At 40.7% G+C, this 20,000-nt stretch overlaps 1 long non-coding RNA gene across 2 annotated transcripts in view; it reads left to right on the top strand.

Moving 5' to 3' along the window:
- The window catches only part of LOC140640365 (uncharacterized), a 150,604-nt gene that overhangs the window by 47,591 nt on the left and 83,013 nt on the right, over nt 1–20,000 (top strand). The window contains exons 2-3 of one of the 2 annotated variants that reach the window (XR_012037075.1): nt 15,888–16,029; nt 18,237–18,339. This is a non-coding gene — a long non-coding RNA (uncharacterized lncRNA). The remainder of the gene's footprint in view (nt 1–15,887; nt 16,030–18,236; nt 18,340–20,000) is intronic. The other variant, XR_012037083.1, reaches the window with a different exon arrangement.

Here is a 20,000-nt window from a genome sequence, read left to right as displayed (position 1 = left end):
AGCAGTTTCTAGCTATGTGACCTCAGGCAGGTTAGCTAGCCCCTCTGGGCTAGCTAGCTCCTTAGGTTCCTGATTATAAAATGAGGACAGTGATATCACCTGCCTCAAAGGAGTGTTAAAAGCAATAAATGAGCATATAAACATCTCAGCATAGGGTCTGGATTAAAAGTAAACACACTGTGGTAGTTAACCGAACAATCCACAACAAACTAAATTTGTAATGAAGATGCTAAACTAAGAGCAACTGATAATTAAAAAGGAAAAGTGACAGTAATTAAAAGCTTGACTAACTCAAATCTGTACTGGTGAAGCTCCTCCCTAAATATTCTTCCTAAAAATTTATAAGAATTCTATTTCTTTGTGGGGCATGCCCAGTGGGAGCTTTTGAGCATTGGCAGCCTTGCTGGGCACTAAGCCACGTTAGGAGAGTATAGAATAAGACCTTATTAAGCTCTGGTGATATACTAGGCTAAGTTTATTAATAACACATTGAATAACCCTTAATAATTCACTTAGTAATTTATTGGTAAATAGTCTAGCTATTCATAAAAGTAGGAGTCAGTGGAATTAAATTGTGTTTGTGGTCCTGTTCATAGCCTACCAGATCATCCTTTGCAACGGTCTCACCTTGACTCTTTCCTGACTGGATGGGCAGCCATCTGGTTCCTAGAGTAAATGAAACCAAGCCATGGATCCCATCCCTGATAATACTGCCAATTTGACTTCCTCCTATGGCCACAGGATGTACCTTTCACCACGCTGGTAACTGACTCCTAAAAAAGATGGAGCGGTAGTATGATGTGTGGTTGGGTAAGAATAAATACTTTAGCGCCACTGGATATACATCCCAGTGATGAGTGGTAGGTGGGTTGCATCATATTCTGTTAAAAGAAGTTGATAATCTAAAAAAAAAAAAAAAAAAAAAAAAAGTTGATAATCTAAGAGAGAAATCTGGGGGCACCTGGGTGGCTCAGTGGTTGAGCATCTGCCTTTGGCTCAGGTCATGATCCTGGGGTCCTGGGATGGAGTTCTGAATCAGGCTCCCTGTGGGGAGCCTGCCTATGTCTGTGCCTCTGTCTGTGTCTCTATTTATAAATAAATAAAAATCTTTTTAAAAAAATAAGAGAAAAGTATAGCGAAGGTTGCTCTCTAGTCTATCTGGGGGGTTATGTGAGGTTGTTGGCAGTTCTTTCCAGGAGAGGTTAGTTTTGCAATTGTATAGGTGACACCAAGAATAGCAGTCGTAAAGAATAAACTGGATATTTAATTAAGAGTAGGAAGAAATGTGAATAGAAAGTATCTTGTCAGGCAGCCCTGGTGGTGCAGCGGTTTAGCGCCGCCTGCAGCCCGGGGTGTGATCCTGGAGACCCGGTATCGAGTCCCGCGTCCGGCTTCCTGCATGGAGCCTGCTTCTCCCTCTGCCTGTGTCTCTGCCTCTCTCTCTCTCTCACTCTCTCTGACTGACTGACTGAATGAATGAATGAATGAATGAATAAATAAATAAATAAATAAATCTTAAAAAAAAGAAAGTATCTTGTCTAATCTGTTGATTGGATCCTTATTGCTGTCAGAAATCTCTTCGGAAAATTTCAAAATGAAGTAGGGATAATGATGAACCTGTGAGCAGGACTGGGAAAGAGCCATTAAGAATGGTGACTGAGAGGCGTGGTAAGATCCATTCACCACAGTAACCTCCAATTGTAGATTCTCTTTCATATATTCAATAATTTTAAGAAAATTCCTGTGGATAGTTCTTGACATAATGCTCCACACTGACTGTCTGGTCCTTTCTTCTGATGCTTAGTTGGCAAACTCTGGTCTGTGAGAATTTCATCAATGCCTCTTCCCTTACTTCTTCCCTCCTGTGTCTCTATTTCTTCAAGATCTGCCACTGCCTGGAGGTCTCCCTCCTCTGTTCTCCACCTTTCTCCATTGATCTGATCATTTTTCATTGTTGTTCTTGAAGATTCCTTGCAGACCCAGCCTAACTTGGATCAAGTGCATTTGAGCTCTCCTACCCATCCTTTTTCCTGAGTCAGACATTAGTACATAGTGTATTATGGAAAAGAATGTAAAGGAATGTTTATGTGAATTTCTAGTTCTTACTTAGGTTTTTAAATGACATGTTTCCCAATTATAGAAGAAATACTTGTCCATTTTAGGAAATTTGGCAAAATAACACTAAATAAAGGAAAAGATAATCACCCATAATCCTATCACCCAGGGCAAACACTTAATACTTTGCTGTGTTTCTTTTCTGTCTTCATCTGTAGTTTATAGAGTCTTTGACATGTATTAGATACTACACTAAACATTTTATGCACTTTATTTCATTTAATCTTCATGACAACTCTGTGAAGTATAACATATCATTCTCATGTTAAAGATGAAGAAATAGGGGATCCCTGGGTGGCGCAGCGGTTTAGCACCTGCCTTTGGCCCAGGGCGTGATCCTGGAGACCCGGGATCGAATCCCACATCAGGCTCCCAGTGCATGGAGCCAGCTTCTCCCTCTGCCTGTGTCTCTGCCTCTCTCTCTCTCTCTCTCTCTCTCTGTGACTATCATAAATAAATAAAAAAATTTTTAAAAAAAGATGAAGAAATAGGGCCCAGAGGATGAAATTACTTGACCAAGTAAATAAGGGAGGTAACAAGCAGACAGGAGCCCATGATATTAATGCTATGCTATTCTGGTTACCATTCTGCTCTGTTGATATTAGATTTCATTATATAAATTGAATTTATTGGGGCACCTTGGTGGCTCAGAAGGTTAAGTGTCTGACTCTTGATTTAGGCTTAGATCATGATCTCCAGGCGGTGAGATCAAGTCTGTCCCCCCCCCCCCCCAATCAGGCTCTGCCACTGAGCATGGAGCCCACTTAAGATTCTCTCTCCTTCTCCCTCTGCCCCTCCCCTCCCTGCATGTGCTCTCTTTCTAAAAAGAAAAAAATAAATTTATTAGTGATCAAAGGATCAACTTTTAAAAACCTGATGAGTTATTGTCTTTGAAAAAGTAATTAAATGTGTATTAATGATGGTTCAAAATACATACATTTTAATTTCTTATCAGAGTACTATTTTGCCTTCTATAAAACAGGGTGGGGAATATTACCCCTGCAAAATGCTGTAAGCTGAACTCCATTCTTGTCATTTTCCTCATTTCTCACTCTTCTGAATGAACTAATGAATTTATCATGTGAGAAAAGGAGAAAAAGAAATTCATCTCATTAACATGCCAAGGATTCACATTCAACTTCTCCACTCACTCCTATTGCCACCCCGGCAAAGTGACCAGCACCGTGAATACCAGATTCATCACTTTCTCTCTCATTTCACTCTTCTGATATTTCTCCAGTGGTATTAATCATGAAATTGGCAGAAGTTGAAGTTCTCACCAACCTAGCAACATCTGATAGAATTATGATTTCTCTAATTAAAGGGGGTGGATTCAAGGTATATAAAATTTTGCTGTTCTGTGATATTTTATCAGTAGACAGTGTGCATTTTTCTTCTACTGGTGATTTATGTCTTCTGAAATAATACTCTACCAGAGTATAATTAGAAGTTCTTGGGACGCCTGGGTGGCTCAGCAGTTGAGCATCTGCCTTCAGCTCAGGGCATGACCCCGGGATTTGGGATTGAGTGCCGCATAGGGCTCTTTACAGGGAGCCTGCTTCTCCCTCTGCCTATGTCTCTGCCTCTCTCTCTGTCTCTGTCTCTGTGTCTCTCATAAATAAATAAAATTTTAAAAAAGTAGTTCTACCTTTCCATCTAAAAATCTTTGTATGGAAAATGTTATCTGAAATCATTATGCATGTGCAAATTTATAATCTGCTTTTCCTCATAATCATTGAGAGACATAGTTTAAAGGGCTGCACTGTCTTGGTTCTTTAGATGTATTTATATTGTGTGTGAGCATGTCAACTGTATCTCTTTTATAAATGAGCTTCAGGGGGCACTGCTGCAGAATTCCTCAAAACTACTGCCATTTAATTCCTGGGTTTCCTATAAAATGTCAGCACCACTGCTTATTACTAAGCAGGAGAAATAAGCATCCTGAAGGGTATTTTTGCGCTACTTGATTTCAAGGGCTGAATAACAAGATTAATTTAGAACAATAAGACATTATGCTGTAACATATATGAGATATAAAGTAAGATGACTCATTTCAGCTTCTTCCTTCTATGGATGAGAAAACTGAGTTTATGGCTTGTCCAAGGTCAACAGCTGAAAGGGAAGTCTCCTGCCTGGGTACAACCAAAGCTTCTATAATCACTTAGGGTAGGAGGTATTTATTTATTCACCATTCCCCAAAGGTCTTGGACTTAGAAAAGCCTGGAAAAGTGAACACTTCCCTATATCCATAGTATCTAAAATTGAGTTGCCTCCACTCTCCCACAACTTCTGCAACTAAGGATATGCAAGATGATTCAATGAGCAAAATTTTGAACTACTTTTAGACTTACAGAAAAATTGTAAGAATAGTACAGAGAGTTTCTATATAGACCTGCTCTGGTATACCCCACAATTAACATTTTATATACTGCAATATAATTATTGTAACCAGGAAGTTAATGTTGGTATAGTACCATGAACTAAAGACTCCATTTGAACTTTACTTGGAAATTTCCAACTCACATCCTTTTGCTGTTGCTGTTGTTGCCAAGATCCAATTCAGGATCCCATATTGCATTTAGCTGTCATTTTTCTCTTATCTCCTGTAGCCTGCAACAGTTCCTCAGTTTTTCCTTGCCTTCTGTCACCTTGACAGCCCAGAGAATACTGGTTAATGTATTTTACTCCATGTCACTCAATTCAGGCCTGTCTGGAATCTTGTCATTGGACTGAAGTCATGCGTCCCCATCAAGAAACACCACAGAAATGGTTCCTCATCCTTCTCAGTGCATCAGATCACAGCATGTGTGATGCCAGTCCATCAATGTCAATATTATTATTGGTGATGTTGGTATTGATCACCTGGTCAAGACTGTTATTACACTTTTACACTATAAAGTTACTCTCCCAGTTGCCAAGGTGGAACAATTTGAGCACCAAAATAGATAACAATAATATTGGATTATAACCCATAAAATAATATCCATGAGTTAATAGTGACATAAATAACTGATAAATTAGACACAATCAATTCTTGTTATTTGCAGTAGTTATGCTCTATAGAGTCAACTGTGTGAACCTCAATTAGCTCATACTGAACCATTGCTCCTAGGGGAAATACAGGTTTAGGTTCCTGTAAGCCTTGGGTCAAAAACCTTTTTTTATCAGTTGATCCATACATAACCTGGTTTTATTTTTATTTCTGTTTAAAGACTCTCTTTATTTGTTTGATTCATTAACATTGAGCTCACAGCCCACAGCACTGTAACTCCTGCCTGAATGAAGCTCATCTAACACACACGTTTTCTCTGCAAGGCACATCGCACCATTCTTGCAGTTAAGAACACTAGACAGCATGTCAGCACTGTGCTTGGGGGACATTTTAAACAGTGAAATTGCCAACAGAAATGTGAAAAATGTGGCACTAAATCAATGGAGCAAAGGATACTTGTTTGTAGCACAAGAGCTGACATAAGGAGCCAGAGTGTTGCCTTGTTGGACCTCAGTGGGGAGTATGTGTTTCAGGTGCTTCAGATATTTCACTGCTCTGCACGTGTCCATGAGTGACCAAGAAAGTGCTGTGAATATAAATTTTAGCCCGAAGGTGAATTCTGAAATTCATAATCTGTGAATAATGAGGATGGACTATATATGGAGGCAAAGTGACAGTTCTTCTTTGCGGTAGAACTCTAATAAATGTGAAAAGAATGAAGAACATAGAGAATCGCCACCCCCTCCCAGGTAACCCCCACAGTACTCATTGTTGCTGATGGACCACCAATGGATGCCAGAAAAGAGGGCAAAACTTTGAAGAACAAAGGGATTATTTTCATAGTTTCAAAGTAGCTCCCCCAACACATTTGTTGACTACAGGGAGAAATATAGTAAATTTATATTTTTCTCAAACTTAATATTCCATTACTTCTTAATTTTTCTAGTATTACGTAGCATTAGCAGATGTTGACTATGAATACATATAAATAGGTGTATGTTCTCAAATTCTTGATGATAAGGAGATCTCCAAATTTTTTATTATATTTTCATATCTGGGTAATCAGCTAGTATTCAGTCAAAGCTGTTAATTTATGTACAACTGGAGAAGAGTCAAGAAGCTGTTACTTCAAGGGTAGATTTGGGATATGTAAGGATCACTGTCTATGTGAAATCATCCTAGGCAGAGGCAAGCACTGACTCTTCAATGTTCCCACTGTGTCCTGTTTGAATAGACTAGGAGTATGTGTTTTATACTATAGATAGATTGTGTGCACACTTGTGTCCTGAACAGGCTGTTTCCTGAATACAGTGGCCACCCCTTCTGCTTTTATGTCTCCAGGGGCAAGCACAGTGTCTCACACATAGTGGGTACTCAGTAAACATTGACTGGAAATGGGATGGCATGGATAGGATGGGATAGGATCCAAGATAAATACCTCATGTCTGCCGGACATCCACCATCCATATTTTATCACAGATGAATTTTTGTTCTTGTCGTATTTTCAATGCTAATGTTTATGTATGTCCTGCCCATGGTGAAAACAAGCATGCCTTTTGTAGTAGTAGTTAAAGTGCCTGAAAATGAAGACCTTTGTAAGCACATTTGGTTTGTGGGAAGTTTTTTGTTCGTATCTTAGTTCAGATGTGACCATAGGTATTTTACTCATATACCTACCTGTATCCTAATAATGGAGTACTGTTGTCCCTACAGGCAAAATAGTAATGGCAGTATTAGGGATTTTATGAAACAATGTATCTGAAAAGCTTTTATTCCAAAAAAGTGTCAGGTTGGTTCTGAGCATTTGGATGGTTTCAAGTTGAATCAAATGTATCAGTCAGGGTAGCTAAGTAACATAACAGCTCTCCAATCCCAGAGACTTTTTCTTGCACCTTAACAATGCAATTCAGTGTTCCTGATTGGGCAGTTCTCCCTCAGAAAAAGTTTGAAGAACTCAGGCTGCTTCTCTCTTGTAGCTCTATCTACCTCCAGGTCTTCAGAATCCTCTTCCCTCAGCTGGGGGGTTTTTTGGCCCAATCTAAGAGTGGTTTCCTGCCCTCTTCCACATTCTCTTGGAAGTGAATCAATCATACTTCCACCCTTAAGTGCAAAGCATGCCGGGAAATATCTAACTATGTGCCAGGAGAAAAAAAAGAGCAATTGTTTGGTGAACAACTAGCCAGTCTGCCTCACTGGCTCAGACTGGCATCTCTCTCTCTCTCTCTCTTAATTCTCATGTCACTTGTTTTCCTTATTCTTCTTCAGATACTTAACACTTGGTCCATTGTATTCATTCATTCATTATTAAATCTATTGGTACCATAATGGGCTCCTATAACAAGCCAGTTGATAGAGTTTTTAAAGGAAAATCAGGTTCAGGGCCCACCTTGGAATTTGATCTAGTTCATCTCTATTTAGCTGTCAGTGTATTTGGAAGTCCATGAAAAAATATGAGTGTGACGACCTATATCACAAAAATAAGTACTTTCAGCCACTCTATCTAAATTCTGCCCCAAATATTTATTTGCTGTCCATTCATTTGTTCATATTTTGCCTTTTTGTAGTCTAACTGGAAACAGGCAGATACTTAATATTTAGGGAAAATATAAAGGCAAAGAACTTTAAATTATCTCTCTGAATTTAATTATTCTTGAAAATTTGGAAAAGGTCATTAGTCTTATTAGAGAATTTGTTTTGAGAACCGCTGGTCTCATCTCTGATTATCTGTGGACATAGTATTCCATTTTTGTTAGTGTGTAAGTAGTTTGAATTTAGGGACTGCGTGTAACATAAAATTTTTTTCTACCCCCTAAACTCTTATCTTTATACACTTAACTGATCAAATCATCTTTTTTAAAAAAGATTTTATTTATGTATATATATAAATACAGTGTGCACAAGAGCACACAGCACAAATGAGGGAAGGGACAGAGGGGCCAGGGAGAGACAGGGAAAGAGAGAGAGAATCCCAAGTTTGGCAGAGTCTGACATGGGGCTTGATCCCATGACCCTGAGATCATGGGATCAACTAAGCCAACCAGGTGCCCAAATCAAATCATCTTTTTTTTAAAAAAAGATCACTTGTGTAATTTTTAAATGTACTTATTATAGAAAAGGTAAAAAATATAGATAAGCAAAAAGACAAAAATTAGAAATATTTGTTATCTTCCCATTGATAAATCCTACTAAGATAACCGGTTTATTTCCATTCTTTTCCTGTGCGTGTGTGTGTGTGTGTGTTTAAGTATGACTAAAATGTACATAACCTTGTACAACAATGGGATATTCTAAGCATAGGGTTATAACTTCAAAAAATTCATGTATTAACATATCCATCCTTATGTTGGACATCTTTTTAGTAGGATTTCATTTTGAACATATTAAATGAATCAATTAAAAAACACACCTGCAAGAAAATGATGTCTGTCTATAAAATAGGACAACAGAGGGGAGGTAATACAGAACTGAGAATGGCTGAGGGCATTTTGGCTCTGAAACAGACATGGTAGTTAATGCTTAGACCCAGGTTTTTACCCCATGGAGTTGTTGGGAACATTAAATGAGCCAAAATATAGGAAGTGCCTAGTTAACTAGTGAAGCTCAATAACTATTAGCTATCATGAAACTACAAATGAATTTTAAAAATTAGTAGATGGTAGTCTGTCTTCATAAGTAGGCTTTATTTATTTCTTTTTAAGATTTTATTTATTTATTCATGGGAGACAGAGAGAGAGGCAGAGGCAGAGACACAGGCAAAGGGAGAAGCAGGCTCCATGCAGGGAGCCCAATGTGGGACTCAATCCCGGGTCTCCAGGATCACGCCCTAGGCTGAAGGCAGACACTAAACTACGAAGCCACCCAGGCTGCCCCATAAGTAGGCTTTAAATCAGTGATCCTCAGCCGGGAATGATTTTCCCCACCTCATTTCTCAGGGGACGTTTGGCAATGTCTGGAGACATTTCTGGTTGTCCTACCTGATATAGGTGGTAGTGGAGGGGATGCTGCTGGCATCTACTGGACAGAGGCCAGGGGTGCTGCTCCACATCCTACAGTGTACAGGACAGCCCCCATAACCAAGAATTATCCTTCCTCATATGTCAGCAATGCTGAGGTTAAGAAACCCGCTTTAAAAGAATGTGCTGTACTATCATAGATGGAGGGGGACATTTGCCAACAAAATCACACAATCAGGAAGTAATCTCTGATCAATTAACATGTCTGGAAAAGAGATTAATAGCGCCCAATTCACCTGATGTTTGTGGAGATCAAATGAAAGACTGTATTTAACTCTTCTGCAAACTAATGTGCTATGCAACCAGGTTAGTTCTAAATCATTCTCCTCAACTTTGAAAAAATTATTTTCATTATTTTCCTACTAAAGTGTCTTATTAGACATTTCTCTTACCTAATTACTGCCTCCCACCATGGCATTTTAGTACTACAGCTATGCTGTGTATCTGTGAAGTCTGATCAGGTTGAGGGGTTGAGGGCCACATGCCACTGTGACATCCAAGATTTTTTTTGCTCCCTGAGGACCAATTTTACTTGTCTGGAGCATTATCTCTACCATTGAGAATGCATATTCTCAATAAAGGGGGAATGAATTCTGAAAATAAGAATTTTTTTTCATGATTTTTAAATTACTTATTAAATTAAAAGCTTAATATCAATTGTTGTACACTTGGCATCATATGGAGACAACAACAGGAAACTCAAAAATACTACCATTGATTTAAAATGCCTATAGTCTAGATAAAGCTAACAGGCCTGTAGCAGTTTAAATGGACAGCAATGCTCATACAAATGAATGGAGATTTAGTAAAATCTGAAAATGCAAAAATAAAATCTGGTAGAGAACAAAGATAGGAGAAATTGAAGAGATGAGAGCTTTCTAGAGAAGCCGCTAATCTGAATTTAAGCTTACCATAAAAAGAAAACATAAAAAGAAGGCTTAAGAGGCAATAGGATGGAAGGAAAATTGTACTGGATTAGGAATCTGAAGAGGAAATCATACTCCCCTTTTCTTTTTGTAGGTGACAGTTACTACAATAACTAGGTAGCTGCTTTTTCTGATTTGTTTGCGAAGGAAAGATTAGGCACAACTAAATCCACAAGGCGAGGGCATGTCTCCTGTCGGGGAGTCCCCGAAGCTTAAAGCCTGCAGGGCAGCTGTCTGTTCATCCAGCTGTAGATCTGGAAGGAATAGGAATCTTCATGCAGCCTGGCTTTTCCTGTTTCTATCTCTTCCTGCTATCCCTTGCTGCCCTGCCTCCCATTTGTCAGTCCAAGACAGAGGGAACCCATCTGAAATGTCAGCCTTACCTCTACGGTGACATCTACCCAGACCCTCCTGTCTTTCAGTTTGGTGTCCCAATCTCCCAGTGGTCCCTGTGGGTTCCCACTTCCACACTCTTGCTTGTAAGATATCTAGACCGTCTTCTCAGAGCATCATTTTCTACCTTCATATTCTTCCTTTTTATTCCTGCTTCCTGACACTGATACTGGGAGGTAGGTGTGAGCCTCACCTTACAGGTGCATGACCCTCCTCCAGGCACCCAGCTGGTGTGTGTGTCCAGACTCCAGATCTTCTGCCTCAGAGTCAATGGGCTGTCTACTCTTGCTGCCTGGGCCTCTCTGGCAACTTGACTGACATGTTGTAATCTTCGGTGGACGTTTTTATCTACCAGTGAACCTACAGATGGATACCTTTTACTGTGAAGATGGATGAATGATGGCAAATAGAACTGCCACAGTTATCTGTAGTATGAGTTGTGTATTTTATTTACTGCTCATTTTCTGGCATCTGTCAGCAACTGAAAATAAAGTTTTGAATCTCTGCTGCCTTGTCTGCAAATGTGTTGATATTGTGCAAGATGAGAGCTGAATGTTGAATCCACATTATGATTACCATGCATGTTGGTTCTATGTAGTTCACTGTGAATTTTTAGGTACATACTATAGGTAAATGACCCTGTATAAATAGAGGTCAAGGTGTTCACAGGCGGGGCTGGATGTTGTTATGCTGCTTAAAGGTGGAATGTGGTGGTGCACCTATTTTTGTATTCATGGGCCTAGACTGACCATGGAACATAGTTGGTGCTTAATACATGTTTCTGAAGCAAAAGAGCTATTGTTTCCCTCCTCTATATGGGGTGTCTGCCAAGTCCATAACAATTCTCCCTTCTCTGGGAACTCAGAATTGGCATTGGCTGTTTTTTCCCTGAATTCCTGCACCCACCCACCCACCCACAGCCATAGTTCATTGACCAGGGTCAAACACCTGACCAAAGCTGGCTAAATTCCCATCCTTGAGATTTAGAGTTGAGACACTGGAAGACTGAGAGTCAGTCTCTGTGGCTAAACCCAGAGCATGTAAATACAGGGGCTGCTACAGAGCCATCCTATAGATTAAAGGTTGGAGAAATCTAGACTTCCAAACGCAGACTGAGGCCATTGTATAGAGAAGAGCAAATGGAATATGGAGAGAAATTCTAGAGAGATTCAGCCCACCTCTAATCTCGGTTCCATTCCCCATTTGGTTTCTTGAGACACTCTTGTGCTATTCTCTAAATCTCTTTTTGGGTTAAAGTTGGTGCAGGTCAGTTTCAATTTTTGGTGACTAAAAAAATATTCCCCCACTATATCAAAATTTCAGATTTCTCATTTCAGTGAAGGAAATCCTACTATGTGGAAAAATTAGATAAGGAAGAGAGACCAAATTTAGTTGAAAACCTATCAACTGACCCCCCCCCCCCAAAAAAAAAAAAAAACCATACCTATAAACCCAAACTATCACAAATTGTATTCAAAAGGGGTTTAAGGGGCTCGGTAGAATAATGTGCAGGGGGCATTGTGCGTTGTTAGTTTTTTGAAGGAGTAGGGGATTTTTCCTTCAAGGTGAAGTATGAGCACAAATAGAGAAAAAGAGTACGTGCCTAAAATCATAGACAAGAGTCAATGATAAAAACAAAGGATCAAATAGTTAAAATAAAATACACAGGGAACCAGAGTCATGGTTCTGTGCTTCCTCAACTTCAACCATCCTATCCAGCCATCCAACCCATTACCAAATCTGCCTGTTTTCCCACCTAACAATCTCTTCAGCCTGTCTCTGTCCACTCTGAGTGGCCCTTATTTCTCATGAGGACCCCTGCAATGACCTCTGTAAGTGGACTCCTGCAAGCCACCAGTGTTTCTCCGCACTGTGACCAGAGTGGTCGTCTAACCATGCCCAATGTGTCACCTCTTCCAGGTAAGACTTGCAGAGGCTTTCTTTTACTCTGGCCCATAAAGCCGTGTAAGGCCCAGCCACTGTCCAGCTTTCAGCCTCATCTGCTCCCACTCCTCTCCCTGCCCATGCTTCTGTGTGGCCTTCTTTTCATTTCCTTGCCCCACCAAGCTTCCTCCACTATGGGGCCTTTGCACATCTTGTTTCCTCTACTGGACCCTTCTTTTCTGCCACTCTGCCCCGTTCTCCTTGGCTTCTCTGACTGGACCAGTTAATTCTAGCAGAGCACTGCACACCCATTCTTTCTACCACATATCCTAGGTATGCAGTTTTCCTTTCCCTTTTCTCCTTGTTCAGTTGTCTTTCTACTCTGTAGGGCTGTAAGCTCCATGGGTGCAGGAAATCTCTGCTTCAGACTGTTGTTTTAGTCCCAGCCCCTAAGAAGTTGATCAACAAATATTTAATGAATTAATAAATATGTGAAAAGATAAAGGAAAGAAAAAATCATGCAAACCCACCACCTCCCCAAAAAAAGTAGCCTCCAATTTTCTCAATACTATTTTTCAAAGATTGGTTTTATAGTTCAGTTGTTCATAACTCATGGTTTCTCTTAAATACCAGGCTCATAATGAACAACATTATTAATAATGCTAAAATCCTTTTATAAGTAGGGGTGTAAGGTTATCAGTAGATAAAATATAATTAATGTTAGTAGGATTCTTAGGCCAGCCTGCAAAGTCCCCTTTGACCCATAGTGTCTCTAAAACAATAGTTTTAAGTCCTGACATCTCCTAAGCATCTTGTGTCTTGAGGGGATACAAGCAGTATGAAGGAGAGAGGACTCTAATTACCAGTGGAGCAAAGATGCTCTGAGAGATATGTTGTAAAGTCAGTCATTCTGATGGTGAGCATGGGACTGGGCAGATGGGAATGGAGAGCAGCTTTGGGGACTATTCAAGGGAATAATTGCTAGGACTGGCTAGGGTAGGTCCCTTTTCATTTCCCTTTGCATATGTCTCTTTAAAAGTGTGTGCATTTAAGCAGAAGACACAATTACCCTGCTAGACAAAGACCTTTCTAGAACATAGAAGTAGTCATACTTTGGTGGAGTGCCTGACTGGCTTAGTCAGTAGAGCATGCCACTCTTGTGAGTTCAAGCCCCATGTTGAGTGTGGAGCCTACTTAGAGAGAGAGAGAGAGAGAGAAGGAGAAGGAGAAGTAAAAGTAGAAGAAGAAGTGGTGTACTTTGGGCTAGAATTTCTGCATGAGCATTCTATCCTGAGGGGAAGAAAAGGAAAGGAGTTTAGTCTAAAGGCAGAAAGATTGTTACAGAAGCCCTCAGAGAGCAGGAGAGTGAAGTCGATTTGTGGAAGTGACGCTAGATATTGATGACTGAAGAGGAAAGTCGATGGTGCTCAGGGAATGAGAAGACAGGAAGGGAGGAAAAAAGGAAACACAGATTCCTTGCCTGAGAATATGGGACATGAACATAGGACCAGGTTTTCTGACTAATATTCTCAGAGCTCATCATTCCATAGAAGGGCCAGCTACTTCACCTAAAACTTTCTAGGGAATATGAGTTTTCTTTTAGAAAGAATAATCTGGCTGTAATGTTAAAAAAAAAAATCTAAAATCCAGAGAATACCAAATTATCTAAACAACTACATGGCATGAGTTTTCATGAAATGAGATAGAGTACTCTGCAAAAGCTTTTTTGTTAAAATCCCAACAAAGAGGATTGCCTGAAATTAAACCCAGTGTTCTTTCCAAAGAGTTTTGCAAATACCATCTCTGCGGTAGAAAAGCACAGGAATTCTGATGAGAACAAATTTACCAGGATTTATAACCCCTTCTCTTTCATTTGGGAGGTGGCCTCTTATTTGTGGTTGTTGGATGGAACCAGTGAACCAAATACTTGAAACCAATTTGCTAGTTTGAGAAGAGGTTATTGATTCTCCCAGCGGGTGTATACTTGGAAAATTACATTGTTTAACTCTACATGTGGATGATTCTTGCCTCATATTCCTTTAAGTCGGTCCAACTGAGTGAGGCACATGGGTTCGTGCTTTATTGAAGTCTTCAGAGGAGCTGAAAAATGTATAACAAATATGAATGTTGCCTTGAGTTAAAAAGATTGCATGTGTTTCTCAGAAAATGTCTGGTTAGGTGAGGGATTTTTTTTTTTTTATTTTTGCAAGCATGCGAATTATTTGGGGGGCAAATGTTGAGAGAGAAGTTTCCTGTGTGTTTTGTCCAGTACCAAGAAGACAGTGGAGGTGTGTGGTCAGCAACCAATTTAAATAAATATATTTCTGGATCTTGTTTAAAATAATCACTGTGTCAGCTCTTGGTGATTTATTGTTTTCAGAACTGCAAAGCCCAATCAATGCATTATGTGTATGATATTAGCATTTATTGATCAATGATCTAAATTTGTATTCTTGAAATAAATGGAAGCTTCCTCCATCGCTGATGGAAAGGAGGCATGGAGAGGAGGGTATGGTATTGAGCACACATATACTCCCTGAATGATTCTGTGCATTTGTGTTATTTTCACTAAATAATAAAAGTTTAATTGAATAATTGATATTCAACTCTTCGGGTAAAAGTGAACAAAGACTCCATGCATTTCAGGTCAGTATTTCTTCTGGGTATTGTTTATGAATAAGGTGGTGAAGCCACATGCTGCTGAATATTCCCTTTAAAGCATAGAAATGTCGGTTCCATCCCACTCCAAACCTTCCCCTTACACTTTTTTCTGAGACACAGTATTGGCCTAAGGAAGGTTCATTTTAACAGGTTTGTCATTTTGAACCAATTTGAGCAGCCTTTGTAGCAGGAAGGAATAACCTATTGTTCCCAATCACCATTAATAAGACCATTGTGACCAAGTTTGCTGATAAATCTACAGACACAGGGGAGGATTCTAATTTGTGACAAGGAAAATTTCTACTTAATGGGAAGAGATATCTCTGACCCTTACCTGTATGGGTTTATGGAGGGAGATAGGCCCTATGGGTGTTTATTCACTTCAAACCAGGAGCCTTGGGACTCCTGGGTGGCTCAGCAGTTGAGCATCTACCTTTGGCTCAGGACGTGATCCTGGGTTCAAATCCCACATTATGCTCCCTGCGAGGAACCTGCTTCTCCCTCTGTCTCTGCGTCTCTGTGTGTCTTTTGTGAATACATTCCTTTTTTTTTAATTTTATTTATTTATAGAGGCATACAGAGAGAGAGGCAGAGACACAGGCAGAGGGAGAAGCGGGCTCCATGCAGGGAGCCCGATGTGGGACTCGATCCCGGGTCTCCAGGATCATGCCCCGGGCTGCAGGCGGCGCTAAACCGCTGCGACTGGGGCTGCCCTGTCTCTCGTGAATAAATAAAATCTTAAAAAAAAAAAAAAGGAGCCTTTCTAATATAGAATTATGTTCTAGAAACGAGGTCCCATTTGGGATGGGAAGTTGGTGGAGAAAAGAATCAAATTATATTTTCCTCAAATATCTGGATTTTTACTTCAAGATTTTTTAAACTGACAAGTAATTTCTCTTTCAGGCCCCATGGTTGATATAGAAGACTGTCATATGAACCAGAGAGAGAAATAAACTGAAGAAAGGATCTAGATGGAAGGCATGCCACAGGGATGCAAATGGAAATTTTCAGCAAGTGGGGCAAGAGATGAGGCACGCGTGGCCAGGTAGCAGTCTGGGAAATACTGACTCCCCCGTGGTGATTATTGGCACAGGAAATTCATGAAGCACAGGGCCCCAAATGAAGGGTCTCGTGTTATAACTGTTCACAGAATATCCATCAGGCACACCGGCCATTCAATTAACATCAGCAAATCGTTATATTTCTAAACTGTTGTACACTTTGGTGATTAGCAGCTTGGGGTTTCTTCTGCTACGTTTCTTGAGAAAACCTCCAGAGAGTCAGCGGTTAACTAAGACCAAGGCAACTCTCGAGGTGTGAGATTCATCTTCTTTTGGAATTAGGGTCACCTTGGGATTCAACCTCTAGTTGAGAACAGGTCACGTGGAAGCAAAATTCTTCTGAGACATAAGAACCGAAAGGAGGGTGTGGAGTAGAGCCTTTGCCTCTTTGCTCAAGAGAGGAACCAAATTTACAGGCAGTGGTGAGGACACTGGCAGAATGATAGCTTTACAGTATTAACTGATTTTCTCTCTCTGGCAGTTGCTCTTGCCTCTGCCTCCTCCCCTTTCTCCCCCATCCAAGCCTCATTTTTAGGCATCATTTATTATATCAGGGAATAAAGGAGTTTTACCAAAAAAATAGAGGTGAAAATGGGCTTTTAATTTTCAAGACCCTAAAGGGACTTGGCATAGTAATTATATAATGAGTTGGAGCAGAGCTTCTAGCCTCTAGTAGAACGTGAAGTTTTGCAGGTAAACAGGCAGGGAGGCAGGGAAGGGTCTAGATTCAGGGGCGGTGATGGGGCAGGAGCTCTCAGCTGTTGGAGAGGAGGTGAGGAGGAGGGAAAGAAAATGGCAGGGTAGAGGAGAAGCAGAGAAGGCCCTTGGGATCTGGTGGCCTCTCTCCTCCTCTGGAAAGAGGCTGTGTGTCCAGCAACCTGGCAGAAAGTAGTAGGTGTATCACTCACTTTCCTATAGAACTCAAAGACTGTCAAACCCCAGAACAGACCTGGCTAAGTGGTGTCCAAGGTACAGGCAGTCTGAAGGCTCTCCAGAGGTTGAAGGTGTCAGCCCAGCAGGCAAGGGTTAAAATGAGTCCCCGGTGCTCAGAAGTGCCACCCGAGTGGTAACAGAGAATCCACAGCCTTCAACTGGCCTCTGAAGTAAGGGCAGTCTTGGGACACTGTGGGCTCTGACTAAGTCCAGACAGTGTCAGAAATGAATTGAATTGCAGGACACCCAGTTGGTATTGGAGAATTGGTTGGGGGGTGTGTGTGGCGGGGGAATCCCACATGTTTAAGGTCAGAAGTATTTTGAGTAAACTCATTTTAGGCCTCTTGACTTCTTCCCTGTTTTTTTCCAAGGCACAATTCAAATTGCATCTGTTCCCAGGCACCTTTCCAGACCTCTCCATCCTTGTGTTCCTTCAGCACTTCACACATTGATTATAGCCCCTTATCAAAGTTAGCTTTGGATCATAGGTTGAGTTAGCGTCAGCTCTGTGTGTGAACCCTTCTGGGGTTCTGTTTTATGTCCTCACAGCACCTACCATGAATGTAGCATCCTAGGCTGCCAGGTATTTTGGTGCCTGGTACATCAGAAAGCTTCAATACATAGTTGTCTAACTAAATTTAAATTTCTGAAACACATAATTATAGAAACATGAGACAGATCCTGGAAAGAATGTTTAATTGGCATGGCTTTGATTCTCTCACTGCTTTTCTATTTCACCCCAACGCTTTATTTCAAACATTTTCAAACATGAAACAGTGGAAGAATCACTCACTGAATACCCATGTAACGACCACCTCGCTTGCATGATAGACTCTATTATATTCATGTATCTATGTGTATTTATGTGTTTATGACATATTTATTGGTCTATCCATCTACTCAACCATTAGTCCTATATTATTTTTTCCTCACTGCCTTTCCAACACAATCAGTGTTTGAAAGAGCTTTAGCTTTGAATAAGATCTGGGATTAATTCCTGAATTCAGCCCTTATTTGTTGCATGACCTTGGGGGTGCTGCTTAACCTGAGCCTGTTTCTGTCACGAGGGTGGACAGTGCAGCATACTTCATAGCTTGTGGTGAGGAGTAAATGAGAGAATATAGATAAAGGGCCTGGCACATAATGTGTGTTCAATACATGGTAGCAAGAGAATAAGCATTAAGTACAGTATAAATATTCATTTCAGCCATCAGCACTGATTTACAATGATTTGTACCTCTTGCATTTTTACCTCCAGCCCCTGCTTTAGGCCCAGAAAGAAAAGAAATTCATAGGAGACTATGACTCTTAGACTCTTGCTTGGATGTAAGCAAGAGGTTCCTGGATCTGAGAGGTCAGAGGTGAGCTGGGCTTTGGTGTAGAAACGGCATTCAGAATTCCCTGGCACAATTAAAAGGCCACAGTGCTAAATGTAGAATCAACAGTTATTTACTGACCCTAGACAAGATGGGAGCAGTGGGTTCTTAATACTTATGTAAAATTCAGAAAATGTTTGCTGAAAAGGAGGTGGTTAAGAAGAGGATGTCAGGGCTCTCCCACAGCCACAAAAATGTGTTCCGGTGTCCTTTCGTGCAGTGATTTGGCAGATCATATTTTCTGAGGGTAGGCCCTCATTACTACAACCTTGCACTCTAAGGCTACAGACAATCCCCAAATCGGGGAACAAGAATTATGCCCAAATTGTTTTGTTCCTGAAATGGTTCTGCAAAGCTGTGGACAGAGAATGGAGGATGAGCGCCCCCCCCACCCCCCACCCCCACATGGCCTTAGACCAGGCAGCATTTGGGAAGGCTGGAAGGTTGGAAAAAGGAAAATCTCATCCTTTGTCTCCTACCAGTGCTTTTGCCATGCCCATCCCACACCCGATCATGGCAATATCCTTCCTACCACCCCTTGGTTCAATCAGGTTGAATACAGAATGGTATGAATATTATGGTTTGAATAGAATTGAGGTCCATCCATAGGAATTGTTTTTTGCAGCACACTTAGAGCTGCACATTTGTGTTCATGTATGTCAGGACAGCTGTCCCTGCATGAGCTGGAAAATGCCTAATGTCCTCCTCCTCCTAATGGTGTATAACCTACATGACGTATCACACCAATATGTGAAACTCTTTTTAAAAGTACAAGTGCAATTCCCTCAATTCTGTCCTTAATCCTGAGAGTCTGAGTCAGTGGATGTTGGGATAGCCCACTGGAACCTACATTTTTTAAAAAAGATTTTATTTATTTATTTGAGAGAGAGAGCATGAGCAGGGGGGAGGGGCAGAGGGAGAAGCAGATTCCTCGCTGAGCAGGGAGCCTGACAAGGGACTGGATCCCGGTACCCTGGGATGATGACCTGAGCCGAAGGCAGACACTTAACCAACTGAGCCACCCAGGCACCCCTGGAAAAAGATTTTAAAAATCTTAACAAATTATTTTGCTTCATGGCCAGAGCTAAGAACTATCTCTATACCATCAAGCTGCATAGCTCTTCTTCATAAAAGCAGAGATAAAGCATGCCTTCTTTTGAGATGCAAAATCTTGGTTGACCTTCCCATTTTTGCTTTGTCTTCCACCAGCTGAAGGGCATAAAATGGAAGACTAGCTGAACTGAAAAAAATTAGGAATACTTCCAAAGTAGAATGGTTGGGCATCAAGTGAAATGAGGACAACCCAGGAGAGCTTTTGAGAAGACTCTTAGCTAGTGTAAAGAACTAATAGAGGTTATCACAGGATCAGGTAAAGGGTGTAAGAATCCAGGACAGAAGGACCCAGGTAGATTGAGTTACTGGATTTTACTCTACATCCAGACCTCCATTCTAATATCCCAAGCATCTGTTGACCAGGTGCCATGTGGGAGGTAGCGGCCATTGTCCATGCAGAACAGATTTTGTTATTATTCATGGTGGCAGAAGTGGACAGTGTCCCTCACAGTTTCAGTCAGCAAACAATTCAAGGACTATTTGAAGAAAGAATAAAATCCTCATTGTTGTCTGAAAACCTACTGTTGTCATTT

Source organism: Canis lupus, chromosome 1, assembly GCF_048164855.1.
Source record: "Canis lupus baileyi chromosome 1, mCanLup2.hap1, whole genome shotgun sequence".
Classification (NCBI taxonomy): domain Eukaryota; kingdom Metazoa; phylum Chordata; class Mammalia; order Carnivora; family Canidae; genus Canis; species Canis lupus.
Note: the sequence above shows the minus strand (reverse complement) of the source record. Positions and strands in the feature narration are given on the sequence as shown.